The 12919-nt window shown below is 56.9% G+C and overlaps 1 long non-coding RNA gene across 1 annotated transcript; it reads left to right on the forward strand.

The window, feature by feature from the left end:
- Window positions 1-1821: 1821 nt before the first annotated feature.
- Window positions 1822-11893, forward strand: LOC116973022. The gene is made up of 2 exons (XR_004411977.1): window positions 1822-1906; window positions 11356-11893. It is a non-coding gene; the product is annotated as an uncharacterized LOC116973022 (long non-coding RNA).
- Window positions 11894-12919: the final 1026 nt, after the last annotated feature.

The following is a 12919-nucleotide window of genomic DNA, read 5'->3' on the forward strand; positions in this document are numbered from 1 at the left end:
GGGGGGGATGGGGGGTCTCCTTGTCTAAGGGTGTTGTGTGTTTGTGTCTATGACACTGTGTCTCCCCCCCCCCACCCCCCCCCCCCCCCCCCCCCCCCCCCCCCCCCCCCCACCCAGTGTTCAGCCGGGCGCGGAGGGCAGCCCCCTGCGTGGTGTTCTTTGACGAGCTGGACTCGCTCGCGCCCAGCCGGGGGAGGAGCGGCGACTCGGGGGGGGTCACCGACAGGTGGGTCCCAACCTCGCTCTCCGCATCGCCCCGGACCCTGCCCATCTCCCTACCCCTCCCGCCACCGACAGTATAGTCATGCCCCCTCAACCTTGCCCAGACCCCCTGGCACACCTCACCCGCATATCATTGAGACCCCCCTCCCTCACCCACACATCATAGGAGAAAGCATTGGAGGAAAGCACTCAGCTGGACACAAGATCACTGAGCATACGTCATACCAGCAGTGTTAGGCCTTTCAGCCATGGACTCCACTACGCCATTTAATTACGGCTGATCTATTCTTCCTCAAACCTCCTGCCTTCTCCCCACAATCGGGAGGAGAGGGGACAGGGGGAGGGGATCAGGGGGGATGAGGGGGAGGGAGGGTACAGGGGGGAGGGGGGGGGGGTCGGAGAGGGAAGGGAGAGGGGGGCGGGACAAACGGGGAGGGGAGGGGAAAGGGGGGCGACGACGGGGAGGGGACGGGTGGGAGTGGATGGGATGTTGCCGTGTGCCCATCTCCTTGCAGGGTGGTGTCTCAGCTCCTGGCCGAGCTCGATGGCCTCCATTCCACAGGCGATGTGTCTTGTGATCGGAGCGACCAACAGGCCCGACCTCCTGGACCAGGCCCTGCTCCGTCAGGGCCGGTGGGTGTGGGGACAGGGGAGGGGTGTGCTGCTGTGGGACGGGGGGCCCTGCCCCCGAGAGGTGGCATGCGGGCTGGTTGTGGAAGCTGTGCGTGTTAGGGAAGGGCCTGGTGCGGGAAGTGGGAGGGTGGGTGGAGGGAAAGGAAGGTGGAGAGGGGGGTGGTGCAGGGAGGTGGGAGGCAGAGGGGTGACGGGAGGGAAAGGGAGAGGTGAGGGGGGGATGGGGGGAGGGTGAGGGGGGGAGGGAGAGGTGAGGGGTGGGGGGAGGGTGAGGGGGAGGGGGAGGGGGAGGTGAGGGGCTGGGCCACTATCCGGGCACAGACTGATGGTCCGTGTTCTCCCCGCTACAGGCTGGACAAGCTGGTGTACGTGGGGCTGAATGAAGACCGGGACTCCCAGCTCCGCGTGCTCCAGGCCATCACACGCAAGTGAGTAGAATGGGGCCAGCACTGGGAGGTCTGGCATGGGGGGGTGGGGGATGCAGGCAAGGGCGGGGGTGGGCCCAATCACACTCTGGGGCAGTGCATGGGGTGTAGAGGGATCTCGGCCAAACGCAGGCAGAAGGCACAACCTGTGGTGAGCATCGTGGTCGGCACGGACGATAAGGTGGGCCGAAGGGCCTGTTTCCATGCTGTACGTGGAGGAGAGGGACAGTCAGCGTGGGGAGGGAAGGGGAGTGGTGGGCAGTGTGCGGGGAGAGGGGGGGTGGAGAGGGGGCAGGCATAGATGGAGTGGGGACGGGTGGGTAGGGGAGCGTTGGGTGGGGTAGGGAGTGGGTGGGCGTGTAGGGTGGTGAGTGGGTGGGTAGGGGGAGCGTGGGGTGGGGAGGGGAGCGCGGGGTGGGGAGGGGATCGCGGGACTGAGGGAAGGTAAGGGAGTGGCGCTCGCTCACCTGGTGGCCTTCCTGGCAGGTCATTCTGGACCCGGCGGTGAAGCCTGCGTGGGGTGGTGGAGCAGTGACCGTCCCGGCTGAGCGGAGCCGACCTGTACTCCCTGTGCAGCGAGGCCGTGATGGCGGCGTTCAAACGCCGGGTAGCCCGTGTCGACCAAGGTACGTGACCCTGCACAACGCCCGATCCTCCGTGCCCACCCAGATCCACTCTTGCCCACCATTGCCCACACACCCTCACCCACCCTCGCCCTCACCCGCCCCCGCCCTCGCCCACACCCGCCCTCGCCCACACCCGCCCTCACCCACCCTCGCCCTCACCCACCCTCGCCCACGCCCACCCTCGCCCACGCCCACCCTCGCCCACGCCCACCCTCGCCCCCCCCCACCCTCGCCCACCCTCGCCCTCACCCACCCTCGCCCACCCTCGCCCTCGCCCACCCTCGCCCACCCTCGCCCTCACCCACCCTCGCCCACCCTCGCCCTCGCCCACCCTCGCCCTCGCCCACCCCTCGCCCTCACCCACCCTCACCCACCCTCGCCCACGCCCACCCTCGCCCTCACCCACCCTCACCCACCCTCGCCCACGCCCACCCTCGCCCTCGCCCACCCTCGCCCACCCTCGCCCACCCTCGCCCTCGCCCACCCTCGCCCACCCTCGCCCTCGCCCACCCTCGCCCACCCTCGCCCACGCCCACCCTCGCCCACGCCCACCCTCGCCCTCGCCCACCCTCGCCCACCCTCGCCCTCACCCACCCTCGCCCACCCTCGCCCACGCCCACCCCTCGCCCACGCCCACCCTCGCCCACGCCCACCCTCGCCCTCGCCCACCCTCGCCCCACCCTCGCCCTCACCCACCCTCGCCCACCCTCGCCCACCCTCGCCCACCCTCGCCCTCGCCCACCCTCGCCCACCCTCGCCCTCACCCACCCTCGCCCACGCCCACCCTCGCCCTCGCCCACCCTCGCCCACCCTCGCCCACCCTCACCCACCCTCGCCCACGCCCACCCTCGCCCTCGCCCACCCTCGCCCACCCTCGCCCACCTCGCCCACGCCCACCCTCGCCCACGCCCACCCTCGCCCACGCCCACCCTCGCCCTCGCCCACCCTCGCCCACCCTCGCCCACCCTCGCCCTCACCCACCCTCGCCCACCCTCGCCCACGCCCACCCTCGCCCACGCCCACCCTCGCCCACGCCCACCCTCGCCCTCGCCCACCCTCGCCCCACCCTCGCCCACCCTCGCCCACCCTCGCCCACCCTCGCCCTCACCCACCCTCGCCCACCCTCGCCCACGCCCACCCTCGCCCACGCCACCCTCGCCCTCGCCCACCCTCGCCCTCACCCCCCCTCGCCCACGCCCACCCCTCGCCACCCTCGCCCACCCTCGCCCACCCTCGCCCACCCTCGCCCACCCTCGCCCTCGCCCCCCTCGCCCACCCTCGCCCTCTTCCACCCTCGCCCTCGCCCACCCTCGCCCTCTCCCACCTTCGCCTCTTCCACCCTCGCCCACGCCCCACCCCTCGCCCTACGCCCACCCTCGCCCACGCCCCGCCCTCGCCCACCCTCGCCCACCTCGCCCCTCTTCCACCCATCGCCCTCTTCCACCCTCGCCCTCTTCCCACCCTCGCCCTCGCCCACCCTCGCCCTCTCCCACCCTTCGCCCTCTCCACCCTCGCCCTCACCCACCCCTCGCCCACCCTCGCCCTCACCCACCCTCGCCCTCTTCCACCCTTCGCCCCTCTTCCACCCCTCGCCCACGCCAACCCTCGCCCTCACCCACCCTCGCCCTCGCCCACCCTCGCCCTCTCCCACCTTCGCCCTCTTACACCCTCGCACTCTTCCACCCTCGCCCCTCTTCCACCCTCGCCCACACCCACCCTCGCCCACCCTCGCCCTCTTCCACCCTCGCCCTCGCCCACGCCCGCCCTCGCCCACCCTCACCCACCCTCGCCCTCTTCCACCCTCGCCCTCTTCCACCCTCGCCCTCGCCCACCCTCGCCCTCTCCCACCTTCGCCCTCTTCCACCCTCGCCCTCTTCCACCCTCGCCCTCTTCCACCCTCGCCCTCACCCACCCTCGCCCACCCTCGCCCTCACCCACCCTCGCCCTCTTTCCAACCTCGCCCTCTCCACCCTCGCCCTCTTCCACCCTCGCCCTCTTCCACCCTCGCCCTCGCCCTCACCCACCCTCGCCCTCTTCCACCCTCGCCCTCTTCCACCCTCGCCCTCTTCCACCCTCGCCCTCACCCACCCTCGCCCTCACCCACCCTCGCCCTCACCCACCCTCGCCCACCCTCGCCCTCACCCACCCTCGCCCTCACCCACCTGAAAAAGCTACTTTCTTAACTACTAAACCAGGTTCGCTTCTTAATAAACAGACACCACACAAACTGTTTGGTAGACCAGTTCAAAACTTTACTTACATCGGCCGATGGAAGGGAGGGAGAACTCCAGTCAAGTGACCATTACAGACACTTGACCGTCCTCCGTTCACCTCTCTGAACAACAGAATTACATTGCCTTAAATAGGGTTTTTTTGTCCCCTTAGCACATTTCAGACATTAGTCATGGTCAGAGGTACAGGAAAGGTTTCCACAGAATGCATCACATCAAAGGCCTTTTGTTTACATGTTACAAGATAACATTGGCCATTTGGTTTACGACATTTTATCTTTCCACTTCCCTGTTCCTCTCTCGTCCTTCATAAACATTGGCTATTTGGATAATGCCATTTTATCTTCACAGAGATCACCCTAGATCTTTCGCTGCTTCCTCTGCTGTCATTTGGTCCCTCATAAACATTGGCCATTTGGTTTATGGCATCTTACTTCAAAGATGTGACTAGCTCTTTCTCTCTGCTTGTCCCTTGGGAGACAATGTTATGGTGTTTATTATCCCACACACTGCAACCTGAGGCAAGCCTAATTTGACACTAAATATAAGCTATAAGCTAGCCCAGAAACCTATTTAATATCTTCTTATATTTTTAACTAAAATTCAGCTTCATCATTCCATCCTTTTATCAAAATTTTGATAACAACTACAGTCCTTGCTGAGTACATACGAAAGACCATAAGCATCTCATCAGACAAATTAATAGTACACTAGTAACACAATCATTTCATAGTGGACAATCGTTCCACAAGTCCCTCCAAACATTTTAAATGGCCACCAACCTCCCCCGGACGTGACACTAAGATACTACCATAGGACAGGAAAAGGATCATTAAAATTGCTCAGCCTTTATTCGGCTTCGCTTGGAATTCCCCGTGTGCTGGTGTAACTGGTTCATGCTTCTCTTGTGTGGCACTGCATTTGCAACATAACAATGCCTGTCACAAATATACTGTTTCCTAAAAATACACCAGTGCCTTGGTTGTGGCAAAAACAGGTAGATTTAACTGGCCTTTGCAGACCTCTTACTGTCTGTAGTCAGGGTATCTTTGCTGCGCTTGTCATGTTTGACTTCAATCTTGTTTAAAAGGAGGTGTGTACCATCCTTTAAATGTGGGTTAGTCCACAAGCTTGCCATTCTGAAGAAAGTTCAGTCCATGTGGGCTGGGCCACCCCAGAATAAAGGGAGCATCCATAGCCCATTGTCCTTGTTTCCACAAACTGTTCACAGTCAATCAAATGTATCCAGCGACGATGATCTTCAATCTTTACAGCAGTTCATGTTGTTAGCAACACTTGGTTGTTCTTTTCAACACAGTCTCAATTTCTTCTTGTCCCAGCACCATCATCGTATAGCTTTTATGGCCTTGGTCACTGGTTTCCAGCAAAAACTCCTCCAACCTGGGAATGTAGATCTGGCAAGACATGGGTTAATTGCTGACCATACATAATTAGTTAATTGCCCAGGGCCTGTAAGTGGCTTCCCCCCCACTCTCCAGGGGGTGGACACAGCAGCTTTTCCTGTATCAATCTTGTTCCCAGCTGAGTTTCTCCAGCACTTTTGTCTTCCTTTGATCTCTCAGCATCTCCAGTTCCTTCCTAACACTTCCCTTTGAATTTATTCTTTAATTCGATAATATCCGAAGAGGCTCTCTCCACCTAAATATTCAATTCTCCAAATATGTTCTCTTCCCCAATCTACTTTATGTTTTACCAAACAGTAATCTTGCTTCATTTGCATTTTAAAAGACAACCTCTGTTATCATCTCAAAACAATCTTTCCCAAAAGAACTCACTCAGAATCAGTAATCAATAATACATTTTCTTTTTCTCTGTAATTTTGACATTTCCAATCTCATTTAACACTTTAATCGGGATGAGTCTTTTTTAAACTTGGTTCAAAAGATTTATAATCAACCAACACATTTTATCATTTGAGTATAGCTCCGCCCCCCATTCATGCCTGTTTCTTAACGGAGCACACCATAAACTGTCCATTTGCATTTTAAAGGACAAACTTCTTAAAGTGATACACAACTTTGCTCATTGCTTCAAATTTCACACATTCCACATAAAACATTGTTTTACAAGCAGTATATATACAAAAACATTGTTTTACCAGCAGTATATAATATTTTATCTTCAAAGACGTCTCTTTGTAATTTACTTTCCCTTTTTCTGACAAGACTTCTGTTTACCAAAATCCTGGTTACCTAACCCTAATTGGACATTGATCCAGATCATGATTAGTCAGACTCCCCTTGACTTTTCAGTCTCCCTACCTTATCCTCATTTCTCCATCAAATTTTCCTTCATCCCCAATTTTTTTATAACATAGTTGCCTGTCAGAAAAAGGATTTACCTCCGGGGTAATTTTGTTTTGCAATCCCCATTGACTCTTTCCACCATCCCAGATGCCTGTGGGTGGTGTACACAGTGAATTGCAGTCGAATATTAAAATGTGCACATTTTTCCTTATTAATAGTGGTATAAAATGAGGACCATTGTCTGAGCTTATGACATTAGGTAGGCCAAACCTGGGAATAACTTCTCTTAACAACAATGTTACCATAGTTTCAGCAGTATTATTAGTGGTTGGTAGAGCTTCACTCCACCTGCTAAATAAATCTAAAATCACTAAGCAATATTTATAACACTGGGCCCTTGGCATTTCAATAAAATCAATCTGTATGCATTCAAACGATCGTGATGGCATTGGCGTCACTGCTGAGGGTATCTTAATTGATTTGCCTGGATTACTTTGTTGGCAAATTTTACATTCAGAGGCCTGCCACCACGTTTCCTTTGTTATCCTATCATTCCCTCCTTACCAGCATGGGTAAGACGAGTAAAAATGTATTGAATACACCAACTTGTCCAAGCGGGGTGTGCTGAATCAATGGCACAGCCCTCTTGTTTCCATAGTTATTATTATATATGAGAGGCGTCCCTCTGTAATGTACATACCTCCTTCATGTTTGGCAGGACCGTTCTATTTGCTAGCATCTGTTTACGTGCTGTCACTACGCATTTGGATGTACAGGCTGCCTGTTTGGATACACTATCAGCAACCTATTGCCTTTTGCTATAGGGACCCCAGCACCAGTGTGTGCAGTACATTTAACAATGACCAGCTGTTCTGGTAGCATCAATGCGTTAAACAAATTACGCACAGAAAGGCATTCCCGTGCTCCCAATCCTGGGGAGCTTTGTAAGGTCAGAACTTCAAGGTATAGGGATGTTACTGACGGAACTGTCACAGGTAAAGATGCCATTGCTACTGGTAGGGCATAGGGAGGTGGACATCTCCCAAGATTATCTAACTCCTCATCTTCATTACCAAATAGGGTCGTCGTGCCAGACATGAAGTCTCCTCCAGAGGATTTACCAGTACTGGGTTTATTTTTTTACTAATCATCACCTGTTTCTCACCTCCTGTCTGTCTTTTAATTATTTCCTCTTGTTCCTCTGCCCACTGGCATTCTAGTTGCAATACATTCCATCCTTTCCGAGTGCTATCCTTGTTTCTTAACTCTATACCCTTCTTACATAGAGCATCCATCCAACTTCAAACTCTATACTTTCCTCATGCTTCTTCACTGCGTCTGCGTCCCATGTTTTAATTCCTTTCTTCCATTCCTTTCCTGCCTTCCTTTCCCATATAATCGTCTCCACATTCCATGTTCCCCTTACTGGCCAGGCTTCATCCCCTAACCGTTTGGTCAACTTGTAACTTAACATTCTAGATTTCTTATTATACCTAGCATTCAAATAACACATATGTTGGACTGTTATCCAGAGCATTCCCCATAGATAGATAGAAAGAAAGAGGAAGAGAAAGCAGACTTCTTAATTCCGAATCGTTCCAAATATATCAACCAGGCCGACTCGCTACTCGAGACCCCAGTTTCTCAATTTGGCTGACTTTTTAACTCTTTAATATACGACCCAAGTGTCTCAACGAAGCAGACCCACTAACCGGGACCCCTGTTTCTCAACCTGGCAGACTTCTTAAATCTTTAATATACAACGCCACTTATTTCTGAATCCGACATCTCTTCAGATGTCTCAATAAGCCAGACGCACACCTCAACCCCCATTCAACCCGACAAATCACGGATGTCTCAACGAGGCCGATGAGCCCTTAGTAGAGAGAGCGAAAAAAAGAGAAAACAAAGATAGAAAGAGAAACCGCTCAAGTCCTTCTTAAAAATATACACAAGCCCTTCTTAAAAATACATACACAATTCTGTCTTAAAAATACATACACAATCCCTTCTTTAAAAAAAACCTATAAAGCCCAACTGGTCTTACCTTTGTCTGTTTCTAAGAACCTCGGCAGGGAACCAATTCAATGTCTGATGAAGGATCACAGATGTTCCCGGGAGTTTCTAGGGAGTCGGTCTTACAAGGGGGCCGATAGAGCTCAGTTATCTCCCTTCCAATCCCGGCAACCTCTGCAACCTCTTGCACAGTCAGCTGTTGATGTGGTCCCAGCGAGGCCTGCATAACTACGCCAATGAAAAAGCTACTTTCTTAACTACTAAACCAGGTTCGCTTCTTAATAAACAGACACCACACAAACTGTTTGGTAGACCAGTTCAAAACTTTACTTAACATCGGCCGATGGAAGGGAGGGAGAACTCCAGTCAAGTGACCATTACAGACACTTGACCGTCCTCCGTTCACCTCTCTGAACAACAGAATTACATTGCCTTAAATAGGGTTTTTTTGTCCCCTTAGCACATTTCAGACATTAGTCATGGTCAGAGGTACAGGAAAAGGTTTCCACAGAATGCATCACATCAAAGGCCTTTTGTTTACATGTTACAAGATAACATTGGCCATTTGGTTTACGACATTTTATCTTTCCACTTCCCTGTTCCTCTCTCGTCCTTCATAAACATTGGCTATTTGGATAATGCCATTTTATCTTCACAGAGATCACCCTAGCTCTTTCGCTGCTTCCTTGCTGTCATTTGGTCCCTCATAAACATTGGCCATTTGGTTTATGGCATCTTACTTCAAAGATGTGACTAGCTCTTTCTCTCTGCTTGTCCCTTGGGAGACAATGTTATGGTGTTTATTATCCCACACACTGCAACCTGAGGCAAGCCTAATTTGACACTAAATATAAGCTATAAGCTAGCCCAGAAACCTATTTAATATCTTCTTATATTTTTAACTAAAATTCAGCTTCATCACACCCTCGCCCTCTTCCACCCTCGCCCACACCCACCCTCGCCCTCGCCCACGCCCACCCTCGCCCACGCCCACCCTCGCCCTCGCCCACGCCCACCCTCGCCCACGCCCACCCTCGCCCTCTTCCACCCTCGCCCACGCCCACCCTCGCCCACGCCCACCCTCGCCCTCTTCCACCCTCGCCCTCGCCCACCCTCGCCCTCTTCCACCCTCGCCCTCTTCCACCCTCGCCCTCGCCCACGCCCACCCTCGCCCACGCCCACCCTCGCCCTCTTCCACCCTCGCCCACGCCCACCCTCGCCCACGCCCACCCTCGCCCTCTTCCACCCTCGCCCACGCCCACCCTCGCCCTCTTCCACCCTCGCCCTCTTCCACCCTCGCCCTCGCCCACGCCCACCCTCGCCCACGCCCACCCTCGCCTCTTCCACCCTCGCCCACGCCCACCCTCGCCCTCACCCACCCTCGCCCTCTTCCACCCTCGCCCTCGCCCACGCCCACCCTCGCCCTCCCCCGCCCTCACCCACCCTCGCCCTCACCCACCCTCGCCCACGCCCACCCTCGCCCTCGCCCACCCTCGCCCTCGCCCACGCCCACCCTCGCCCTCACCCACCCTCGCCCTCACCCACCCTCGCCCTCACCCACCCTCGCCCACGCCCACCCTCGCCCTCTTCCACCCTCGCCCTCGCCCACGCCCACCCTCGCCCTCACCCACCCTCGCCCTCACCCACCCTCGCCCACGCCCACCCTCGCCCTCGCCCACCCTCGCCCTCGCCCACCCTCGCCCTCTTCCACCCTCGCCCTCGCCCTCACCCACCCTCGCCCTCACCCACCCTCGCCCACGCCCACCCTCGCCCTCACCCACCCTCGCCCTCTTCCACCCTCGCCCTCGCCCACGCCCACCCTCGCCCTCACCCGCCCTCGCCCACCCTCGCCCTCACCCACCCTCGCCCTCGCCCACCCTCGCCCACCCTCGCCCTCACCCACCCTCGCCCTCGCCCACCCTCGCCCACCCTCGCCCACGCCCACCCTCGCCCACGCCCACCCTCGCCCTCGCCCACCCTCGCCCTCGCCCACCCTCGCCCTCGCCCACCCTCGCCCTCTTCCACCCTCGCCCACACCCACCCTCGCCCTCTTCCACCCTCGCCCACACCCACCCTCGCCCACCCTCGCCCTCACCCTCTTCCACCCTCGCCCACACCCACCCTCGCCCACCCTCGCCCTCGCCCACACCCACCCTCGCCCACACCCACCCTCGCCCACACCCACCCTCGCCCACACCCACCCTCGCCCACACCCACCCTCGCCCACACCCACCCTCGCCCACACCCACCCTCGCCCACACCCACCCTCGCCCTCACCCACCCTCGCCCACACCCACCCTCGCCCACGCCCACCCTCGCCCACACCCACCCTCGCCCACACCCACCCTCGCCCACACCCACCCTCACCCTCACCCACCCACACCCGCCCTCACCCACCCTCGCACTCACCCACCCACCCTCACCCTCACCCTCACCCTCACCCACACCCACCCTCGTCCACTCTCACCCAGCTGACCCCCGACCCTCCGCAATGCTCAACCCACCCGACTGATCCTCTCCCTGACCCTTCCCCAACATTCGGCCCTCCTGATTAGTCCTCCCAACCCCCCCCCCCCCCCCCCCCCCCCCCCCCTGTCCCTACCAATTGATCCTTCCCTGACCCTCGCCTAGCCCACGCTCACACTGACACACCCTTGCCTCAGGCCTCACTCTGCCTGCTCTACTGTCCTACCCTGGACATAAATATGTGAAAGAAGAGACATTTAACAGGACATTGAGTGTGGGCAATGGGACTCATGAAGATGTTGCATTGCTGTCTACATGGGCAAGTTGGGCTTAATGGCCTGTTTCCGTGCTGTATGCTTGCTCCCCTCTAACCCCAGCACGCTCATCCTTCTCTTCCCACCCCCACCACCGCACTGTTCCCCCACCCCCCACACGTCGCCCTAGAGTGATTGGGTGTCCTGTGTTGCAGGCCTGGAGGTGGAGGACGCCGAGCTGGCCCTCCTGCCCGAGGACTTTGAGCAGGCCCTCAGCACCCTGCAGCCTTCGGTCTCGCAGCAGGAGATGGAGCAGTACCGGCTGATGCAGCAGCGGCTCTCTGCCTGATGACCCGCGGCGCCAACCGCTGGCAGGACAAGGGCCGGCAGGGACCACGGGTACAAGCGGCCGGGACCCCAGGGAAAAAGTGGCCGGGTCCCAGAGCCGCCAACTACCCAACATCTGATGGAACGGCCGCAGCAGAGTAGGACTCGGCACATGGGACCAGGAGGTATCGGACGTGAGAGCCGTAGGCCGGGCCAGCGTTTATTGCCTCTGAGGGGGTGAGGGTGAGCTGCCCCCTCGACCCACTGCCCTCACTCTGGTGAAGGGGCTCCCACCTTGCTGGTGGGCAGGGAATCTCAGGGTCAGATCCAGTGACAGTGATGAGAGATTGCTGAGTGTAAATAAATCGGTTTGAGACTGTTGCGGCCTCTGATATTCATTTCAACAGAATAAATGTTCAAAATCTTCAGGTTGCGGACTGAGTCTGGAACTATTGGTCTGTGTGATCGAGGCGGAGTGTCAGAGGTACCACGGTCAGGCTGATCGGACTGGAGATGGACACGGTATAATCTCCCTCATGTAGAGAGGCCAGAGACGTATAGGGGGACAGGCAGATGGCTGGACAAAGACCAGAGAAGAATAGGCAGAAGGTATTGGATTGAAGAGTTGTGAATCATGAATGAAGGAATATAGGTGGTCTTTGGTCAGAGGATGGTAAGTCTGTGGAATTCATTGCTAAAGACGGTTGTGGAGGTTGTCAATGGATATTTTTAAGGCAGAGATTGACAGATTCTTGATTAATACGGGTATCAGAAGTTATAGTTAGAAGGCAGGAGAATGGGGTTGAGAGGGAAAGATAGATCAGCCATGATTGAATGGCGGAGTAGACTTGATGGGCCCAATTCTGCTCCTAGAACTTATGGATTAATGGGGGGAGTTAAGAAATAGGTGCGACTCTAGGGTGGGCACAGGGGAGAATGGGGGGTGAGGTCAGTATCCTAAAATTGGAGAATTCAACATTCATACCATTGGGTTGTAAGCTAGTTTAGTTTATTGCCACATGTACTGAGGTACAGTGAACCGCCCCAAGTGGAACATGAAGTGCTGTTCGTCCATTTTGGCGATGCCGGAGGCCCAGGATGGAAAGGTCAGTGTGGGAATGGAATGGGTGATAAAATGGTTCGCAGCAAGGAGATCCAGCAGGCCTTGGTGGATCGAGTGGCCCTTGTTCAGCGAAATGGTCACCGAGTCTACGTTTGGTGCCAGACGTACAGGAAGTCACATTGGGAACACCGGTTGTAATAGGTGAGGTTAGAAGAGGTGCATGTGAACAAGGCTGTCACCAAGGTTACCTAGTCAGTGAGTGAAAGGATTGGGACATGGACAGAAGAATATGGGAGTGTGAAATGCGCCGTGGTTGCCCGCAATAACCCTCCCAGTCAATGATCGGCAATAGCAGACATGCACAACTAAATGGCCAAATCTAAAGGCTA

The sequence above is a fragment of the Amblyraja radiata genome, chromosome 5 (genome assembly GCF_010909765.2).
Source record: "Amblyraja radiata isolate CabotCenter1 chromosome 5, sAmbRad1.1.pri, whole genome shotgun sequence".
Lineage (NCBI taxonomy): Eukaryota > Metazoa > Chordata > Chondrichthyes > Rajiformes > Rajidae > Amblyraja > Amblyraja radiata.